Here is a 23,512-nt window from a genome sequence, read left to right on the forward strand (position 1 = left end):
GCGGAGGTGCCGTTCGTTCGGCACTCGGTCATCGGTGATTTGGGTCACGGCGAGTACGACTCCGTCATCCACGTTCATTGGAACGCTTCCGCTCGCAATCTACAAGGGTATGTAGATGCACTCCCTTCCCCTCGTTGCTAGTATACTCCATAGATGCATCTTGGTGAACGTAGGAAAATTTTAAAATTATGCTACGATTCCCAACAGTGGCATCATGAGCCAGGTCTATGCGTAGTTACTATGCACGAGTAGAACACAAAGCAGTTGTGGGCGTTGAGTTTGCCAATTCTTCTTGCCGCTACTAGTCGTTTCTTGTTTCGGCGGCATTGTAGGATGAAGCGGCCCGGACCGACCTTACACGTACGCTTACGTGAGACAGGTTCCACCGACTGACATGCACTAGTTGCATAAGGTGGCTAGCGGGTGTCTGTCTCTCCTACTTTAGTCGGAACGGATTCGATGAAAAGGGTCCTTATGAAGGGTAAATAGAAATTGGCAAATCACGTTGTGGTCATACGTAGGTAAGAAAACGTTCTTGCTAGAAACCTACAAACCACGTAAAAACTTGCAACAACAATTAGAGGACGTCTAACTTGTTTTTGCAGCAAGTGCTATGTGATGTGATATGGCCAGAAGATGTGATGAATGATATATGTGATGTATGAGATTGATCATATTCTTGTAATAGGAATCACGACTTGCATGTCGATGAGTATGACAACCGGCAGGAGCCATAGGAGTTGTCTTTATTATTTTGCATGACCTGCGTGTCATTGAATAACGCCATGTAAATTACTTTACTTTGTTGCTAAACGCGTTAGCCATAGAAGTAGAAGTAATCGTTGGCGTGACGACTTCATGAAGACACAATGATGGAGATCATGATGATGGAGATCATGGTGTCATGCCGGTGACGAAGATGATCATGGTGCCCCGAAGATGGAGATCAAAGGAGCATGATGATATTGGCCATATCATGTCACTATTTGATTGCATGTGATGTTTATCATGTTTTTGCATCTTATTTGCTTAGAACGACGGTAGTAAGTAAGATGATCCCTTATAATAATTTCAAGAAAGTGTTCACCCTAACTGTGCACCGTTGCGAAGGTTCGTTGTTTCGAAGCACCACGTGATGATCGGGTGTGATAGATTCTAACGTTCGAATACAACGGGTGTTGACGAGCCTAGCATGTACAGACATGGCCTCGGAACACACGCAATACACTTAGGTTGACTTGACGAGCCTAGCATGTACAGACATGGCCTCGGAACACGGAGGACCGAAAGGTCGAGCATGAGTCGTATAGAAGATACGATCAACATGGAGATGTTCACCGATCTTGACTAGTCCGTCTCACGTGATGATCGGACACGGCCTAGTTGAATTCGGATCATGTTTCACTTAGATGACTAGAGGGATGTCTATCTGAGTGGGAGTTCATTAAATAATTTGATTAGATGAACTCAATTATCATGAACTTAGTCTAAAATCTTTACACTATGTCTTGTAGATCAAATGGCCAACGTTGTCCTCAATTTCAACGCGTTCCTAGAGAAAACCAAGCTGAAAGATGATGGCAGCAACTATACGGACTGGGTCCGGAACCTGAGGCTCATCCTCATAGTAGCCAAGAAAGATTATGTCTTAGAAGCACCGCTAGGTGAAGCACCAATCCCTGAGAACCAAGACGTTATGAACGCTTGGCAGCAGCGTGCTGATGATTACTCCCTCGTTCAGTGCGGCATGCTTTACAGCTTAGAACCGGGTCTCCAAAAGCGTTTTGAGAAACATGGAGCATATGAGATGTTCGAGGAGCTGAAACTGGTTTTTCAAGCTCATGCCCGGGTCGAGAGATATGAAGTCTCCGACAAGTTCTTCAGCTGTAAAATGGAGGAGAACAGTTCTGTTAGTGAGCACATACTCAGAATGTCTGGGTTGCACAACCGCTTGTCTCAGCTGGGAGTTAATCTCCCGGATGACGCGGTCATTGACAGAATCCTCCAGTCGCTTCCACCAAGCTACAAGAGCTTTGTGATGAACTACAATATGCAGGGGATGGAAAAGACCATTCCCGAGGTATATTCAATGCTGAAATCAGCGGAAGGGGAGATCAGAAAAGAACATCAAGTGTTGATGGTGAATAAAACCACTAAGTTCAAGAAGGGCAAGGGTAAGAAGAACTTCAAGAAGGACGGCAAGGGAGTTGCCGCGCCCGGTAAACCAGTTACCGGGAAGAAGTCAAAGAATGGACCCAAGCCCGAGACTGAGTGCTTTTATTGCAAGGGAAGTGGTCACTGGAAGCGGAACTGCCCCAAATATTTAGCGGACAAGAAGAAGGCCGGCAACACCCAAGGTATATGTGATATACAAGTAATTGATGTGTACCTTACCAGTACTCGTAGTAGCTCCTGGGTATTTGATACCGGTGCGGTTGCTCATATTTGTAACTCAAAACAGGAACTACGGAATAAACGGAGACTGGCGAAGGACGAGGTGACGATGCGCGTCGGGAATGGTTCCAAGGTCGATGTGATCGCCGTCGGCACGCTACCTCTGCATCTACCCACGGGATTAGTTTTAAACCTCAATAATTGTTATTTAGTGCCAGCTTTGAGCATGAACATTGTATCTGGATCTCGTTTAATTCGAGATGGCTACTCATTTAAATCTGAGAATAATGGTTGTTCTATTTATTTGAGAGATATGTTTTATGGTCATGCCCCGCTGGTCAATGGTTTATTTTTGATGAATCTCGAACGTGATGTTACACATGTTCATAGTGTGAATACCAAAAGATGTAAAGTTGATAACGATAGTCCCACATACTTGTGGCACTGCCGCCTTGGTCACATTGGTGTCAAGCGCATGAAGAAGCTCCATGCAGATGGACTTTTGGAGTCTCTTGATTACGAATCATTTGACACGTGCGAACCATGCCTCATGGGTAAGATGACCAAGACTCCGTTCTCCGGAACAATGGAGCGAGCAACCAACTTATTGGAAATCATACATACCGATGTGTGCGGTCCAATGAGTGTTGAGGCTCGCGGAGGATATCGTTATGTTCTCACTCTCACTGATGATTTAAGTAGATATGGGTATGTCTACCTAATGAAACACAAGTCTGAAACCTTTGAAAAGTTCAAGGAATTTCAGAGTGAAGTCGAGAATCAACGTGACAGGAAAATAAAATTCTTACGATCAGATCGTGGTGGAGAATATTTAAGTCACGAATTTGGTACACACTTAAGGAAATGTGGAATAGTTTCACAACTCACGCCGCCTGGAACACCTCAGAGAAATGGTGTGTCCGAACGTCGTAATCGCACTCTATTGGATATGGTGCGATCTATGATGTCTCTTACCGATTTACCGCTCTCATTTTGGGGTTATGCTTTAGAGACTGCCGCATTCACTTTAAATAGGGCACCGTCTAAATCCGTTGAGACGACACCGTATGAATTATGGTTTGGGAAGAAACCTAAGCTGTCGTTTCTAAAAGTTTGGGGATGCGATGCTTATGTCAAGAAACTTCAACCTGAAAAGCTCGAACCCAAATCGGAAAAATGCGTCTTCATAGGATACCCTAAGGAAACTATTGGGTATACCTTCTACCTCAGATCCGAAGGCAAGATCTTCGTTGCCAAGAACGGGTCCTTTCTAGAGAAGGAGTTTCTCTCGAAAGAATTGAGTGGGAGGAAAGTGGAACTTGATGAGGTGATAGTCACCCCTTCCGAACCGGAAAGTAGCGCAGCGCGGGAAAATGTTCCTGTGGTGCCTACACCGACTGGGGAGGAAGTTAATGATGATGATCATGAAGCTTCAGATCAAGTTACTGAACTTCGTAGGTCCACAAGGACACGTTCCGCACCAGAGTGGTACGGCAACCCTGTCCTGGAAATCATGTTGTTAGACAACGGTGAACCTTCGAACTATGAAGAAGCGATGGCGGGCCCGGATTCCGACAAATGGCTAGAAGCCATGAAATCCGAGATAGAATCCATGTATGAAAACAAAGTATGGACTTTGACTGACTTGCCCGATGAGCGGCGAGCCATAGAAAACAAATGGATCTTTAAGAAGAAGACGGACGCAGATGGTAATGTGACCATCTACAAAGCTCGACTTGTCGCTAAGGGTTATCGACAAGTTCAAGGGGTTGACTACGATGAGACTTTCTCACCCGTAGCGAAGCTGAAGTCCGTCCGAATCATGTTAGCAATTGCCGCATACTATGATTATGAGATATGGCAGATGGACGTCAAAACGGCATTCCTTAACGGCTTCCTTAAGGAAGAGTTGTATATGATGCAGCCGGAAGGTTTTGTCGATCCTAAGAATGCTAACAAAGTATGCAAGCTCCAGCGCTCAATCTATGGGCTGGTGCAAGCATCTCGGAGTTGGAACATTCGCTTTGATGAGATGATCAAAGCGTTTGGGTTTACACAGACTTATGGAGAAGCCTGTGTTTACAAGAAAGTGAGTGGGAGCTCTGTAGCATTTCTCATATTATATGTGGATGACATATTATTGATGGGAAATGATATAGAATTCTTGGAAAGTATAAAGGCCTATTTGAATAAGTGTTTTTCAATGAAGGACCTTGGAGAAGCTGCTTATATATTAGGCATCAAGATCTATAGAGATAGATCAAGACGCCTCATTGGTCTTTCACAGAGTACATACCTTGACAAGATATTGAAGAAGTTCAATATGGATCAGTCCAAGAAGGGGTTCTTGCCTGTATTGCAAGGTGTGCAATTGAGCACGGCTCAATGCCCGACCACGGCAGAAGATATAGAAGAGATGAGTGTCATCCCCTATGCCTCGGCCATAGGGTCTATTATGTATGCCATGCTGTGTACCAGACCTGATGTAAACCTTGCCGTAAGTTTGGTAGGAAGGTACCAAAGTAATCCCGGCAAGGAACACTGGACAGCGGTCAAGAATATCCTGAAGTACCTGAAGAGGACTAAGGATATGTTTCTCGTTTATGGAGGTGACGAAGAGCTCGTCGTAAAGGGTTACGTCGACGCTAGCTTCGACACAGATCTGGATGACTCGAAGTCACAGACCGGATACGTGTATATTTTGAATGGAGGAGCAGTAAGCTGGTGCAGTTGCAAGCAAAGCGTCGTGGCGGGATCTACATGTGAAGCGGAGTACATGGCAGCCTCGGAGGCAGCACAGGAAGCAGTCTGGATGAAGGAGTTCATTACCGACCTAGGGGTGATTCCCAATGCGTCGGGCCCGATGACTCTCTTCTGTGACAACACTGGAGCTATTGCCCTTGCGAAGGAGCCCAGGTTTCACAGGAAGACCAGGCATATCAAGCGTCGCTTCAACTCCATTCGTGAAAGTGTTCAAAATGGAGACATAGATATTTGTAAAGTACATACGGACCTGAATGTAGCAGATCCGTTGACTAAACCTCTCCCTAGGGCAAAACATGATCAACACCAGGACGCAATGGGTGTTCGATTCATCACAATGTAACTAGATTATTGACTCTAGTGCAAGTGGGAGACTGTTGGAAATATGCCCTAGAGGCAATAATAAATGGTTATTATTATATTTCTTTGTTCATGGTAATTGTCTATTATTCATGCTATAATTGTATTGTCCGGAAATCGTAATACATGTGTGAATACATAGACCACAACGTGTCCCTAGTAAGCCTCTAGTTGACTAGCTCGTTGATCAACAGATAGTCATGGTTTCCTGACTATGGACATTGGATGTCATTGATAACGGGATCACATCATTAGGAGAATGATGTGATGGACAAGACCCAATCCTAAGCATAGCATAAAAGATCGTGTAGTTTCGTTTGCTAGAGCTTTTCCAATGTCAAGTATCTTTTCCTTAGACCATGAGATCGTGCAACTCCCGGATACCGTAGGAGTGCTTTGGGTGTGCCAAACGTCACAACGTAACTGGGTGACTATAAAGGTGCACTACGGGTATCTCCGAAAGTGTCTGTTGGGTTGGCACGGATCGAGACTGGGATTTGTCACTCCGTGTGACGGAGAGGTATCTCTGGGCCCACTCGGTAATGCATCATCATAATGAGCTCAATGTGACTAAGGCGTTAGTCACGGGATCATGCATTGCGGTACGAGTAAAGAGACTTGCCGGTAACGAGATTGAACAAGGTATTGGGATACCGACGATCGAATCTCGGGCAAGTAACATACCGATTGACAAAGGGAATTGCATACGGGATTGATTGAATCCTCGACACCGTGGTTCATCCGATGAGATCATCGTGGAACATGTGGGAGCCAACATGGGTATCCAGATCCCGCTGTTGGTTATTGACCGGAGAGGCGTCTCGGTCATGTCTGCATGTCTCCCGAACCCGTAGGGTCTACACACTTAAGGTTCGGTGACGCTAGGGTTGTAGAGATATATGTATGCGGAAACCCGAAAGTTGTTCGGAGTCCCGGATGAGATCCCGGACGTCACGAGAGGTTCCGGAATGGTCCGGAGGTGAAGAATTATATATAGGAAGTCCAGTTTCGGCCACCGGGAAAGTTTCGGGGGTTACCGGTATTGTACCGGGACCACCGGAAGGGTCCCGGGGGTCCACCGGGTGGGGCCACCTATCCCGGAGGGCCCCGTGGGCTGAAAGTGGAAGGGAACCAGCCCTTAGTGGGCTGGGGCGCCCCCCTTGGGCCTCCCCCCATGCGCCTAGGGTTGGGAACCCTAGGGGGGGAGTTCCCCCTTGCCTTGGGGGGCAAGGCACCCCTTCCCCCCACTTGGCCGCCGCCCCCCCTTGGATCTGATCTCCAGGGCCGGCGCCCCCCCAGGGGGCCTATATAAAGGGGGGGAGGGAGGGCAGCATACAACAGCCTTGGGCGCCTCCCTCCTCCCCTGCAACACCTCTCTCTCTCTCGCAGAAGCTTGGCGAAGCCCTGCGGAGACCCGCTACATCCACCACCACGCCGTCGTGCTGTTGGATCTCCATCAACCTCTCCTTCCCCCTTGCTGGATCAAGAAGGAGGAGACGTCGCTGCACCGTACGTGTGTTGAACGCGGAGGTGCTGTCCGTTCGGCACTCGGTCATCGGTGATTTGGGTCACGGCGAGTACGACTCCGTCATCCACGTTCATTGGAACGCTTCCGCTCGCGATCTACAAGGGTATGTAGATGCACTCCCTTCCCCTCGTTGCTAGTATACTCCATAGATGCATCTTGGTGAACATAGGAAAATTTTAAAATTATGCTACGATTACCAACATCCCCCTCGCGAGCAGGGCTGGGCACCACACGCGCACCACACGCGCCGATTGGCACCAGAACCTCGCGAGGCCCACTCGGGCGGGTCAGCAGACCCTTCAGGAGCCCCGCGGCGACTCTCGACCTTGCAATACGATTCAGGGCCTACCCTAGCTAAGGTAAGCTACAGCGGCAAGACTGGCCATCAGACTCATGGCCGGCCAAAACGCACCCTTGATTCAGCACAGAGAAATAGAAATCATGATTCATTTACATGAGGGGCTCCCCCTCCCAAAATGCTCTCAGAATCTTTAGGGGCCACGCCCGAGTTTTTGCATACAGGGTGAAGCAGTAAAGGGACGAGGAAGTAGCCGGATATGTCGCTCGCCGTGTCCTCCGCGTCATCTTCGGACGCGCCGCTTGCGTCGCTGACGTCGTCGTTGGCGCCACCGCCACCATCACCAGCGTCGGCGTCCCCATCATCGACCACGTCGCCTCCGTCTGCGGCGACCACCACCGCGTCGTCCTCTGACATGAAGGCCCTGACCAACGCATCCACGTTGTCCTCTACCCACCATGCCAGGTCGTCCCGGACGACCATAGGTACGGGGGCGATGGCGGCGTTGAAATCGAAGTCGGGGTTGGCGTTCAGGAGATGGCTGAAGACACGGGAGAAAGCATGCTCGAGCAGGCCGCGACTCCTCTCTTCCACGAGCCTGCGAGCTTCGTCAGATCGAGCCTCCAGGCGCGACACCACATCGGTGAAGAAGCGGAGATGACTGGCATGGTCATTCACCTGAGGATGGGGGGCGTTTGCATCACAGACATGACCCAGGGCAGTGTTGGCCCTGTTCCGAAGATCCTGAAGCATGGGAGCGTGGACGCGCTCCAGCATCCGCCTCTCCAGCACTTCCTCCCTGTTTTGCCATGCAACAGCCTCGGCGTCATCAACCCGTCTCTGAAGCAAGAGCAGCTCGGCGCGGGCGGAGGCCAAGTCCGCCTGCGCCGTGGCCAAGGTGGCAGCCATGGCCTCCCCGTGTCTCTCCGCCTCGTCTAACCTAGGCCTGAGAGCGGCGGTCCTGCCCGCCGCCTCAGTTCTAGCAAGCTTCAGCTTCAGGTCGTACCGGCCTTCAAGATCCACACGAACCTGGGCCACCCGGCGTTCGACTTCCTCCTGGACCTTGGCCTCGCGAGCCCCGACGGCATCTTCCGCCTGAGCGACTTGGCGCTCCCTCATCTCCAATTGCTCGAGCTCAAGGCTGCGCTCCACGGCTTCCAGAGCCAGTGCCTCCTCGCGCTTCCGGACCTCCTCTTCCTCCGCGGGCGTCCCCCTCAGTGACGCAAGGGCGGCTCTGCGCGCCTCCACCTGGCGCTCGAGGGACGCGCTCCAAGCTTGGAGCTCCCACGCGCGCTTCTCTGCAGCCTCGCGAGCCTCCTCCAAGGCCCGGGAGCAAGCCTCACGGGAAATCTTGAGGGACGCCTCGGCCTTCGCATTGTCAAGATCACGCTGGTAGCGGCCAAGGTTGATGGCCACCCTCAGCTTACGCCATTCCTCCACCAGCCGAAGACCTTCAGCCTCTAGGCGCGAGTCAATGTCTGTGAGTTCTTCGCTGAGTCGGCTCATCGCGTTCATCGCCTTCTGGAAGAGCTCGTGATGAACGACGCTCCGCCGACGTTCCAACTCCAGCGCACGCCCCACCTCGTCCTCCGCCATGGGGGCTGTGGGCGGGGCGTTAAGCGGTGCACCCCCTCTCAGCAGGGGGCTGGTGCCGCTCCAGGTGCTGGCCCGACCTCACGAGGGGCCCCGGCCGGTCGAGGTCTGCTGCTTGAGGAGGAGCTGAATGCCGAAGCCAACCAGCTTCTGTCCATAACCAGAGGAGGAGACCGGGGAACGCCCGCTAGGCTCCAAGCCAAACCGTGCAGGAAGGGCAACGAAGCCACGGATTTGAGGCTCCATGAAGGCAAGTGCACCCCCTCAGCTGGCCCGGCTCCAGGCGCAGCATGCAAGCTCGGGGTGCACAAGGCCAACGGGGGTGCCGAGGAAGGCGGGGATTGCTTCTCGGAAGGCTCAACGGCCTTGGCAGAAGGGGTCTTGAAGAGCCAGCGTCAGGAAGGGAAGCAGCAATCAAGAAACCACAAGGTGCAGTACTTACATGTCGACGGCGATGTACTTCCTTCGCTTCAGTGGCCCGAAGATGCTGTTGCCGCTCGGGGATCCTTTCCTCTTGCGGAGCTCCTCGAAGTCCATGCAAAGCCGACCAAAGCGTTGGACGTGGCGTCCAGCGCGGGGCGAGGCCGAAGAAGAGCTTGGAGGGATGACTTCAGGGGCGCCCGGCTACGGTGAATAGTTGGGTGCCATCTCACCACGACCTCCCGAGGCTTCCGGGGCTTTGACCTCGGGAACCGTATGCTGCGTCGCCTCAGTAACCGACGCCCCAGGATCACCACGCGGCAAGTATTCCTCAGCACTTGAGCCACCGACCTCCGTCGGAGCTCGCCCTCCTGCACCCTCACTTGGGGTGAGCTCGGCACCGGCGGCGAGGAAGGAAACCACGTCGACGGGGTTCTCGCGGGGCCCCACCAGGCTGATCGGGCGCAGCCCCCACTCGTCAAAGGAGGGCATGCTCTCGGCAAATTCGACCTTGTTCTCGCAACAGTACAGCAGACATCTCTTCTTGGGCATGTCGTCCGGCAGAGGGGTACCCGTCAGGACCATAAGCATTGTCTCTCGCGTCTTAAGAGGAAGCCCCTCCTCTTGAAACCTCATGTGGTCCTGACTGCTGAGCAAGGCCCACATCGGGCGGGAATGGCACTGAAGCGGAGCGACTCGGTGCTTGACGAACTCCTTCACCAGCATAGGCGCAGTCAAGCCGCGGTCCTTCAACCTCCTCAGACTAGCCCAGACGGGAGCGAGGCGGGGGCTCGTGAGCTTCTGATGGCCCCAACCGGAGTTTGGAACAGCAGGCCCCGCCGGAGCATGGAGCAGAGAACTGAGCACACCGGCATCGACAAACACCCATCGTGTCCGGAACTCGCTCGTGGATGAAGGAAGCTCAAAGTCAATCCCCGCGCCCGCCGTCGCGGCCACGGCCTGGAAGCTCACGCACCCCGAGCTCTGACGAGGGTCAGTTAGATGCAATGAGAAGAAATGGCGGAAGAGGGCCACCGAAGGAGCAATGCCCACCATGGCTTCGCACAAAAAGGTGAAGACGGCGAAAAGGGTCATAGATTGAGGGTCGAGATGCAGCATGTGGATCTGATAATGCTTGAGCACCGCGTTGAAGAAGGCGGAGAAGGGAGGAATCAGGCCAGCCCAGAGGGCATCTATGAAGATTGGGACCTCAGTTGCTGCCCGGGCCATGCAAGTGCGAGACACGGGCCAAGCCACCGTCTCTCCCCACTCGTTGAAGTTGGAAGCGAGCATTGGACGCACCTTGTCCATGGCCTCATCATTGAGCACCCGGGGCCGGCCGAGCGCCGGCTCGACGGCCGGAGGCGCGCTCGGCGAAGACAAGGGTTTCTTCCCCTTGTCTGCTTGTTTCGGCGCCATGGCGACGGAGCTGGCAGGAGGCAGGTCAGATCGGAGAGGAGAAGCAGAGTCTCGAGGAAGCAGAGAGGTTGGGGAAGCAAGACCCGGGCGACGGAGGAATAACTGTGTAGGCTGCGGGGGCCGCATAGCCAGGCGGATTCAAAGGCAGCGTGGGGAAGCGGAGACGCCCACGTCCAATCAACCGCCACGCGTCGACCGGGGCCGCAGGCTTTTGGGGCCCGCGGCGCTCCGTACTTGGCCTTTGGCTTCGCCTCGAAGCCAAGCCCGAGCGCGCCTTGGGCCCGGGGGCTACTATTGGCGTTCTGGGAACGGGGGTCCCCAGACTTGCCTGCCTGCGGCCCATGGCGTGGCTTTGTCAGCGGGCCTATACGGCCCATCTTCATCAATAAGGCTTTCAAGACCCTCGCGGGGGGCCAAGCCTCGCGAGGCGGACGACGCAAGACCTCCTCAGGAGCTGCCTCCCCAGGCAGGCTCGCGAGGAGCGGAGATATCAAGGCGGGGCAAACCTCGCGAGGCTCCTATGACATGAGCCATGACGATCGACACCAGGCGGGTGCCAGTGCATGCAGCGTCCTTGTTTCCTCTTTGGTTCTAAGGAAGCAGGCGCATGCGCGGAGTACCGAGGCATCAGGCAAAGGTTTCCATATCGGTGCAACGAGACCAAGACCAGCGGGACGGCAAGATGGAGGTCACCGTGGAGCCCAAGACGGCGTCACCCCAGGGCCTTTTGCAGGCGAAGACCGCTTTTGTCAGGATAGCTTGTACTAGCTGTCCCCTTTCAAATTGCCCGCCGTTGTTTGCTCCCTTCCCGCTCAATATTTAGGGAGAGGACCAGGGCCTATATAAGTTGAGCTAGCCACCACCATAGGGACAAGTCACGGAGAGGTGTCGACTCCTCACCCGCACAAGTTCACCAAGCACAAGAGCACCTCAACCTCAGGAGGTTGTTCTTCCCCTTGTACTATTCATCATCAGCCCAAGAGGCAATCCACCACCACACACTGGAATAGGGTATTACACCACAATGGTGGCCCGAACCAGTATAAATCTCGTGTCTTTCTGTGTTGCGAGTGCGTCGAGTTCGTCCACGAGATCTTAGCGAGCTAGGGCATAGATCGGTAGGGGGGAAAGACTTCGCGCGCACCCCAGAGTTCGAACCTTAAGGGTTTTGCCGGAACCCCAGATCCGACAACCCCATCACGGGCTATTGTTCATCCAGCCCTCCACCGGCTACTGTTCAACCAGCCCTCCACTGGCTACTGTTCAACCAGCCCTCCACGGGGTCCTGTTCATCCACCGGCTCGATCGATCGGGGTACTGTTCATCCAGCGGCATCGGCCTCTACTACCATGGGTTCCTGTTCATCCAACCCCCACCGGGAACTGTTCATCCAAACCCCCCAAAAACGCTCACTGTTCATCTAGAGGCAGCATCGATCGGCTTCAGTTAGCAATAGTAGCGAAGGAATCGCTCGATCGGGTTCAGTTAACCGCAAGGGATCGATCGATTGCTCGGGTTCAGTAACGCGTAGCCTGTAATGCAATCGCTCGGGTTCAGTTAGAGCCCAACGCCTCGCTCGGGTTCAGTTAGAACCCAACGCCTCGCACACACGCGCGTACGTACGAGAGAAACGCGCATCGCTCGGCCCCCGACCAGCCACCGTAACCGGGAACTCCCCGATATTTTCCTCGCCCTCGCTTCTACCACGGTTTTTTTCGTCATGGATGGCCCAAAGAATGTCATGCAGCTGCGTCTTCGGCCCGCCCAGGACAAAAAGCCCATTTTCTGTCATGATTTTTTGTCATAGAAGTAGGACCCCACCGCATCTATGATGACACCGGGTTTTGTCACAATTATCGTCATAGAAGTGTCATAAGTATGACAGGAAAAAAATTCGTTCGGCCCAAAATGTCACGGATGTGTCTTTTTTTGTAGTGCATATTCCTTCGACTGTGAGATTATGCAACTCCAGGATACCGGAGGAATACATTATGTGCTATTAAACGTCGCAACATAACTGGTGATTATAAAGATGCTCTACAGGTATCGCCGAAGGTGTTTGTTGAGTTGGCATAGATCGAGATTAGGATTTGCCACTCTGAGTATCGGAGAGGTATCTCTGGGCCCTCTCGGTAATACACATCATAAGCTTGCAAGCAAACGACTAAGGAGTTAGTCATGGGATGATGTATTACAGAACGAGTAAAGAGACTTGCCGGTAACAAGATTTAACTAGGTATAAAGATACCGATGATCGGATCTCGGGCAAGTAACATACCGATGGACAAATGGAATTACGTATATTGTCATAACGGTTCGACCGATAAAGATCTTCGTAGAATATGTAGGAGCCAATATGGGCATCCAGGTTCCGCTATTGGTTATTGATCAGAGAGGTGTCTCGGTCATGTCTACATAGTTCTCGAACCCGTAGGGTCCGCACGCTTAACGTTCGATGACGATTTGCATTATGAGTTATGTGTTTTTGGTGATCGAAGTTTTTTCGGAGTCCCGGATGAGATCACGAACATGACGAGGAGTCTCGAAATGGTCGAGAGGTAAATATTGATATATAGGACGATGGTATTCGGACACCGGAAGTGTACCGGAGGGTACCGGGTCACTGGAAAGGAGTTTCGGGCACCCCCAACAAAGATATGGGCCTTATGGGCCAAGTGAGGGAACACACCAGCCCTGGTGCGCCCCTATAGAGGATTCCTACTTCTTTCCTTCTCCCTGCCCCCCCCCTCTTTCCTTCCCCCTCGGTTATATATGGCAGGGGGCGCGCGGGTTGGGAAGGACTCCAAGTAGGGTTCCTCCTACTTGGGCGCCTCCTATGGCTGCTCCTCCCTCCCTCCCACCTATATATATGAGGAGGGGGCGCCTAGCACACAACAGACAATTGCCTAGCCATGTGTGGCGCCCTTCTCCATCGTTTACAACCCCAGTCATATTTTCGTAGTGCTTAGGCGAAGCCCTGCGGGGATCACTTCACCATCACCGTCACCACACCGTCGTGCTAACAGAACTCATCTACTACCTCGATGTCTTGCTGGATCAAGAAGGCGAGGGACGTCACCGAGTTGAACATGTGCAGAACGCGGAGGTGCCGTGCGTTCGGTACTTGATCGGTTGAAGATCGAAGAAGTTTGACTACATCAACCGCGTTGTGAAACGCTTCCGCTTACAGTCTACGAGGGTACGTAGACACACTCTCCCCCTCGTTGCTATGCATCTCCATGGATAGATCATTGCGTGTGCGTAGAAAAAAAATTGTTTTCCATGCAACGTTCCCCAACGGTGGCATCATGAGCTAGGTCTATGCGTAGATGATATGCATGAGTAGAACATAAAGAGTTGTGGCCGATGATAGTCATACTACTTACCACCAACGTCTTATTTTGATTCGACGGTATTGTGGGATGAAGTGGCCCGGACCAACCTTACATTTCCACGCACATGAGACCGGTTCCACCGACCGACATGCAACTAGTTTTGCATAAAGGTGGCTGGCGGGTGTCTATTTCTCCTACTTTAGTTGAATCGAATTTGACTATGGCCGGTCCTTGAAGAAGGTTAAAACAGCAAACTTGACGAAACACCGTTGTGGTTTTTGCCATAGGTAAGAACGGTTCTTGCTAGAAACCCGTAGCAGCCACGTAAAACTTGCAACAACAAAGTAGAGGACGTCTAACTTGTTTTTGCAGGGTATGTTGTGATGTGATATGGTCAAGACATGATGAGATATATGTTATTGTATGAGATGATCATGTTTTGTAAGTTATCACACAACCGGCAGGAGCCTTGTGCTTGTCTCTTTATTGTATGAAATGCAAACGCCATATAATTGCTTTACTTTATCGCTATGAGTTAGCAATAGTTGTAGAAGCAACAGTTGGCGAGACGACCACGACACAACGATGGAGATCAAGGTGTCAAGCCGGTGACGATGGAGATCATGATGATGCTTTGGAGATGGAGATCAAAAGCATGAGATGATGATGGCCATATCATGTTGAGACGTCCATTTTGCATCATGCTTTTATATCGATATTTATTGCATTATGAGCTGTTATTATACGTTATGTCACATTACTTATGCCTATTCTCTCTTATTTTACAAGGTTTACATGAAGAGGGAGAATGCCGACAGCTGGAATTCTGGGCTGGAAAAGGAGAAAATATTAGAGACCTATTATGCACAACTCCAAAAGTCCTGAAACTCCACGGAAGTTATTTTTGGAATTAATAAAAAAATACTGAGCGAAGAAAGTACCAGAGGGGGGCCACCCACCATCCACGAGGGTGGGGGCGCGCCCTACCCCCATGGGCGCGCCCCCTGCCTCGTGGGCCCCCTGGCAGGCCTCCGTGCCCATCTTCTGCTATATGAAGTCTTTTACCCTGGAAAAAATCATAAGCAAGCTTTCGGGAAGAAACTCCGCCGCCACGAGGCGGAACCTTGGCGGAACCAATCTAGGGCTCCGGCGGAGCTATTCTGCCAGGGAAACATCCCTCCGGGAGGGGGAAATCATCGCCATCGTCATCACCAACAATCCTCTCATTGGGAGGGGGTCAATCTCCATCAACATATTCACCAGCACCATCTCCTCTAAAACCCTAGTTCATCTCTTATATCCAATCTTTGTCTCAAAGCCTCAGATTGGTACCTGTGGGTTGCTAGTAGTGTTGATTACTCCTTGTAGTTGATGCTAGTTGGTTTATTCGGTGGAAGATCATATGTTCAGATCCTTTATGCATATTAATACTCCTCTGATTATGAACATGAATATGATTTGTGAGTAGTTACGTTTGTTCCTGAGGACATGGGAGAAGTCTTGCTAGAAGTAGTCATGTGAATTTGGTATTCGTTCGATGTTTTGATGAGATGTATGTTGTCTTTCCTCTAGTGGTGTTATGTGAACGTCGACTACATGACACTTCACCATTGTTTGGGCCTATAGGAAGGCATTGGGAAGTAATAAGTAAATGATGGGTTGCTAGAGTGACAGAAGCTTAAACCCTAGTTTATGAGTTGCTTCGTAAGGGGCTGATTTGGATCCATATGTTTCATGCTATGGTTAGGTTTACCTTAATTTCTTTTGTAGTTGCGGATGCTTGCAATAGGGGTTAATCATAAGTGGGATACTTATCCAAGAAAGGGCAGTACCCAAGCACCGGTCCACCCACATACCAAATTATCAAAGTAACGAACATGGATCATATGAGCATGATGAAAACTAGCTTGACGATAATTCCCATGTGTCCTCGTGAGCGCCTTTGGTAGGTCGAGTTTGGTAAGGGAAAATTTATATAGTGTGCTGAAATTTACTCACTTGTCACTATGGAAAGTAATCCTCTGAGGGGCTTGTTCGGGGTATCTTCACCCCGACCAGTAGAGCAAAGAGTTGCTCCTCAACCTACTGAAAATGTTTACTTTGAAATTCCTTCGGGTATGATAGAGAAACTGCTAGCTAATCCTTTTACAGGAGATGGAACATTACATCCCGATTTGCACCCAATCTATGTGGATGAAGTTTGTGGATTATTTAAGCTTGCAGGTATGCCCGAGGATGTTATCAAGAAGAAGGTATTCCCTTTATCTTTTAAGGGAGAGGCATTGACATGGTTTAGGCTATGTGATGATATGGGATCATGGAACTACAACCGATTGAAATTGGAATTTCATGAGAAGTTTTATCCTATGCATCTTGTTCATCGTGATCGGAATTATATATATAATTTTTGGCCTCACGAAGGAGAAAGCATCGCTCAAGCTTGGGGGAGGCTTAAGTCAATGTTATATTCATGCCCCAATCTTGAACTCTCAAGAGAAATGATTATTCAAAAAATTTATGCTCGGCTTTCTCTCAATAATCGCTCCATGCTCGATACTTCTTGTACTGGCTCTTTTATGATGAAGAATATTGAATTCAAGTGGGATTTATTGGAAAGAATTAAACGCAACTCTGAAGATTGGGATCTCGACGGTAAGGAGTCAGGTATAACACCTAAGTTTGATTGTGTTAAATCTTTTATGGATACCGATGTTTTCCGTGAATTTAGCACTAAATATGGACTTGACTCTGAGATAGTAGCTTCTTTCTGTGAATCCTTTGCTACTCATGTTGATCTCCCTAAGGAGAAGTGGTTTAAATACAATCCTCCCATTGAAGTAAAAGTAGTTGCACCTATTAAAGTTGAATAAAAGACTATCACTTATGAGGATCCTGTCATTCCTACTGCTTATATTGAGAAACCACCTTTCCCTGTTAGAATAAAGGATCATGCTAAAGCTTCAACTGTGGTCAACCAAAGTAACATTAAGACACCCAAACCCCCTGAGCAAATTAAATTTGAACCTAGTGTTGCTATGGTTAAAGATCTCTTGGCTGATAATATTGATGGGCATGTTATTTACTTCTGCAATGAAGCTGCTAGAATTGCTAGACCTGATACTAAAAATAAACATAGACCTGTTGTAGGCATGCCTGCCATTTCTGTTAAAGTAGGAGATCATTGTTATCATGGCCTATGTGATATGGGTGCTAGTGCAAGTGCAATACCTCACTCTTTATACAAAGAAATTATGCATGATATTGCACCTGCTGAGTTAGAGGAAATTGATGTTACAATTAAGCTTGCCAATAGAGACACCATTTCACCAGTTGGGATTGTTAGAGATGTTGAAGTCTTGTGTGGGAAAGTTAAATACCCTGCTGATTTTCCTGTTCTTGGTTCCCCACAAGATAGCTTTTGTCCCATCATATTTGGTAGACCCTTCTTGAATATTGTTAATGCTAGGATAGATTGCAAAAAGGATGTTGTTACTATTGGTTTGGGGGATATGTCTCATGAGTTTAATTTTGCTAAATTTTGTAGACAACCCCGTGATGAGGAATTGCCTAGTAAAGATGAAATTATTGGTCTTGCTTCTATTGCCGTGCCTCCCAATGATCCTTTAGAACAATATTTGCTCGACCATGAAAATGATATGTTTATGAATGAAAGAAGGGAAATAGATGAAGTATTCTTTAAACAGGGACCTATTTTGAAACACAACTTGCCTGTTGAAATCCTAGGGGATCCTCCTCCACCCAAGGGTGATCCCGTGTTTGAGCTTAAACCATTACCTGATACTCTTAAATACGCTTATCTTGATGAGAAAAAGATGTATCCTGTTATTATTAGTGCTAACCTTTCAGAGCATGAAGAAAAGAAATTATTGAAAACTCTGAAGAAGCACCGTGCTGCTATTGGATATACTCTTGATGATCTTAAGGGCATTAGTCCCACTCTATGTCAGCACAAAATAAAATTGGAGAAAGACGCTAAACCAGTTGTTGATCACCAACGACGGTTAAATCCTAAGATGAAAGAAGTGGTAAGGAAATAAATACTAAAGCTTCTGGAGGCAGGTATAATTTATCCCATTGCTGATAGTCAGTGGGTAAGTCCTGTCCATTGTGTCCCTAAGAAGGGAGGTATTACTGTTGTTCCTAATGATAAAGATGAATTGATCCCACAAAGAATTTTTACAGGTTATAGAATGGTAATTGATTTCCGCAAATTAAATAAAGCTACTAAAAAGGATCATTACCCTTTACCTTTTATTGATCAAATGCTAGAAATATTATCCAAACATACACATTTTTGCTTTCTAGACGGTTATTCTGGTTTCTCTCAAATACCTGTGTCAAAAGAGGATCAAGAAAAGACCACTTTTACTTGCCCTTTCGGTACCTTTGCTTATAGACGTATGCCTTTTGGTTTATGTAATGCACCTGCTACCTTTCAAAGATGCATGATGGATATATTCTCTGATTTTTGTGAAAAGATTGTTGAGGTTTTCATGGATGATTTCTCCGTATATGGAACTTCTTTTGATGATTGCTTGAGCAACCTTGATCGAGTTTTGCAGAGATGTGAAGAAACTAACCTTGTCTTGAATTGGGAGAAGTGCCACTTTATGGTTAATGAAGGAATTGACTTGGGGCATAAAATTTCTGAAAGAGGTATTGAAGTTGACAAAGCTAAAGTTGATGCTATTGAAAAGATGTCATGTCAAAAGGACATTAAAGGTATAAGAAGTTTCCTTGCCGGTTTTTATAGGAGGTTCATTAAGGACTTCTCTAAAATTTCCAGGCCTCTGACTAATCTCTTACAAAAAGATATTCCTTTTGTCTTTGATGATGATTGTGTAGAAGCATTCGAAATACTTAAGAAAGCATTGATTTCTGCACCTATTGTTCAGTCACCTGATTGGAATTTACCCTTTGAAATTATGTGTGATGCTAGTGATTATGCTGTAGGTGTTGTTCTAGGACAAAGAGTTGATAAGAAATTAAATGTTATCCAATATGCTAGTAAAACTCTAGACAATGCCCAAAGAAATTATGCTATTACTGAAAAAGAATTTTTAGCAGTTGTATTTGCTTGTGACAAGTTCAGACCTTATATTGTTGATTCTAAAGTAACTGTTCACACTGATCATGCTGCTATTAAATATCTTATGGAAAAGAAAGATGCTAAACCTAGACTTATTAGATGGGTTCTCTTGCTACAAGAATTTGATTTGCGTATTATTGATAGAAAGGGAGCTGAGAACCCCGTTGCAGACAACTTATCTAGGTTAGAGAATGTTCTTGATGACCCACTACCTATTGATGATAGCTTTCCTAATGAACAATTAGCTGTCATAAATGCTTCTCGTGCTGCTCCATGGTATGCTGATTATGCTAATTACATTGTTGCTAAATTTATACCACCTAGTTTCACATACCAGCAAAAGGAAAAGTTTTTCTATGATTTAAGACATTGCTTCTGGGATGACCCACACCTTTATAAAGAAGGAGTAGATGGTGTTATTAGACGTTGTATACCTGATCATGAACAGGAACAGATCCTACGTAAGTGTCACTCCGAAGCTTATGGAGGACACCACGCCAGAGATAGAACTGCGCATAAGGTATTGCAATCCGGTTTTTATTGCCCTACTCTCTTCAAAGATGCCCGTAAGTTTGTTATCTTGTGATGAATGTCAAAGAATTGATAATATTAGTAGACGTCAAGAAATGCCTATGAATTATTCACTCGTTATTGAACCATTTGATGTTTGGGGCTTTGATTATATGGGACCGTTTCCTTCCTCTAATGGGTATACACATATTTTAGTTGTTGTTGATTACGTTACTAAGTGGGTAGAATCTATTCCAACTAGTAGTGCTGATCATAACACCTCTATTAAGATGCTTAAAGAAGTTATTTTTCCAAGGTTTGGAGTCCCTAGATATTTAATGACTGATGGTCGTTCACATTTTATTCATGGTGCTTTTCGTAAAATGCTTACTAAGTATGATGTTAATCATAGAATTGCATCCCCTTATCACCCGCAGTCTAGTGGTCAAGTAGAATTGAGTAATAGAGAGCTCAAATTAATTTTGCAAAAGACTGTTAATAGATCTAGAAAGAATTGGTCCAAGAAACTTGATGATGCATTATGGGCCTATAGAACTGCATATAAAAATCCTATGGGTATGTCTCCGTATAAAATGGTTTATGGAAAAGCATGTCACCTACCTCTCGAACTAGAACAAGGCATATTGGGCCATTAAAGAGCTCAATTATGATTTCAAACTTGCCGGTGAGAATAGGTTATTTGACATTAGCTCACTTGATGAATGGAGAACCCAGGCCTATGAGAATGCCAAACTGTTTAAAGAAAAGGTTAAAAGATGGCATGACAAAAGGATACAAAAGCGTGAGTTTAATATAGGTGATTATGTGTTGCTATTCAACTCTCGTTTAAGATTTTTGCAGGAAAACTTCTCTCTAAATGGGAAGGTCCTTACGTTATCGAGGAGGTCTATCGTTCCGGTGCCATAAAAATCAACAACTTCGAAGGCACAAATCCGAAGGTGGTGAACGGTCAAAGAATCAAACATTATATCTCAGGTAATCCTATAAATGTTGAAACTAATGTTATTGAAACTGTAACCCCGGAGGAATACATAAGGGACACTTTCCAGAATGCTTCAGACTTCGAAAAGGAATAGGTATGTGGTACGGTAAGTAAACCGACTCCAAAACAGTTCTAATGGCAATTTTTCTCCGTTTTGGAATATTTAAGAAAATAGGAAAATAAGAAGTAGTCCGGGAAGGACACGAGGCATCCACGAGGGTGGAGGGCGCGCCCTACCCCCCTGAGCGCGCCCCCCTGCCTCGTGGGCACCTCGTGTGCCCTCCGGACTCTGTTTTCTTGCACGATACTTCTTTTGGTCGGTAAAAATTCATTATATAATCTCCCGAAGGTTTTGACCACCGTATCACGCAATTATCCTCTGTTTTTGTTTCAAGCTGTTTTTCTGATAGATCTAGATCACCATGATGTCTCCAAGTGCCCCCAAGGACAAGTTCTTCGAGAAGGTCATCAACCCCTACCTCACGGAAGTGCTGCAACATCCTCAAATCATTGAGATGCATGAGGGGGTGCTGCACATCCGCGATGTTGAGGGACCAAGGAGGACCGGAAGCGTGGAGACAAGGCTTGAAGCAATGGAGCAACAAGTTTTCACGTGTCAGGAGATGGTGGAGCGTGGACTCGACACCAATCACATAATGATCACGGAGTTCACCAACAACCACAAGCTGGACGCCAAGGACATTGGGGAGGCCATCTTCAAGCTTCATGAGAAAATCGAGCACCTCCAAGCCCAGATCTATGACCTGCAAAACCAAAACTGTGAGTATGAATATAGATTCAAAAGGATGAGTTTGGCTGCAGATTTAAGGATCCCGGAGACTCGATCATCCTTCTATGATGGTGAGCCTATGCCTTGGAAGATGGACGACAAGCCTACATCATCAACAACCCCATCACCAGCACTTCCGAGGAAGGAAACATAATCACATGGGTATGGGCACTCCCCTCGGCAACTGCCAAGCTTGGGGGAGGTGCCCCGTATCGTATCACCATCACACTCCTATCTTTACCGTTTTTCTTAGTTCGATCCTTTTGGTAATATTTTGATCTAGTAGAATAAAGTTCTAGTATGATTTAGTTTTGAGTTTTGCTTTATGATCCCTCTATGTAATCGAGTCCGCGAGCTATATATAATAAAGATTAGTGTTGAGTCAAGGGCTTAATTATCTTACTATGATCTTGAGGGGATAAAAAAAGAACAAAAAGAAATAAAGAGATCATATTGATCTTATGGAGAGTAATGACTTCACATATAAAGAGTATGGTGAATAAAAGTTGTTGAGAGTTGGAAAACATAGTTTTGGTCATCGTTGCAATTAATAGGAAGTAATAAAGAAAGAGAGGTTTTCACATATAAATATACTATCTTGGACATCTTTTATGATTGTGAGCAATCATTAAAATATGACATGCTAAAGAGTTGATGTTGGACAAGGAAGACAACGTAATGGGTTATGTTTTCTTATATCCTAAATAAAGTATATTGTCATGGATCATCCAACATGTTGAGCTTGCCTTTCCCTCTCATGCTAGCCAAATTCTTTGCACCAAGTAGAGATACTACTTGTGCTTCCTAATATCCTTAAACCCAGTTCTGCCATGAGAGTCCACCATACCTACCTATGGATTGAGTAAGATCCTTCAAGTAAGTTGTCATGTTGCTTGCAATAAAAATTGTTTTCTAAATATGTATGATCTAGTGTGGAGAAAATAAGCTTTATACGATCTTGTGATATGGAAGCGATAAAAGCGACGGACTGCATAATAAAGGTCCATATCACAAGTGGCAATATAAAGTGACGTTCTTTTGCATTAAGATTTCGTGCATCCAACCATAAAAGCACATGACAACCTCTGCTTCCCTCTGCGAAGGGCCTATCTTTTACTTTTGTCTTATACCTTATGCAAGAGTCATGGTGATCTTCACCTTTCCTTTTTACATTTTATCCTTTGGCAAGAACCTTGTGTTGGAAAGATCCTGATATATATATCCAATTGGATGTAAGTTAGCATGAATTATTATTGTTGACATTACCGTTGAGGTAAAAGGTTGGGAGGCAACGCTATAAGCCCCTATCTTTCTCTGTGTCCGATTAAAACTCCATACCCATAAGTATTGCGTGAGTGTTAGCAATTGTGAAAGACTATATGATAGTTGAGTATGTGGACTTGCTGAAAAGCTCTTATATTGACTCTTTCCGATGTTATGATAAATTGCAATTGCTTCAATGATCGAGAATATAGTTTGTTGGTTCTTAATGAAGTTTCTGATTCATACTTGACATTGTGAATAGATTGTTACTTGAGCATAAGAAATCATATGACAATATATATATATGTGTGTGTGTGTGTGTGTGTGTGTGTGTTGCTGTTATAAGAATGATCATGATGCCCTCATGTCCGTATTTTATTTTATCGACACCTCTATCTCTAAACATGTGGACATATTTTTCGTTATCGGCTTCCGCTTGAGGACAAGCTAGGTCTAAGCTTGGGGGACTTGATACGTCCATTTTGCATCATGCTTTTATATCGATATTTATTGCATTATGGGATGTTATTATACGTTATGTCACATTACTTATGCCTATTCTCTCTTATTTTACAAGGTTTACATGAAGAGGGAGAATGCCGGCAGCTGGAATTCTGGGCTGGAAAAGGAGCAAATATTAGAGACCTATTCTGCACAACTCCAAAAGTCCTGAAACTCCACGGAATTTATTTTTGGAATTAATAAAGAATATTGAGTGAAGAAAGT

Source organism: Triticum aestivum, chromosome 4D, assembly GCF_018294505.1.
Source record: "Triticum aestivum cultivar Chinese Spring chromosome 4D, IWGSC CS RefSeq v2.1, whole genome shotgun sequence".
Lineage (NCBI taxonomy): Eukaryota > Viridiplantae > Streptophyta > Magnoliopsida > Poales > Poaceae > Triticum > Triticum aestivum.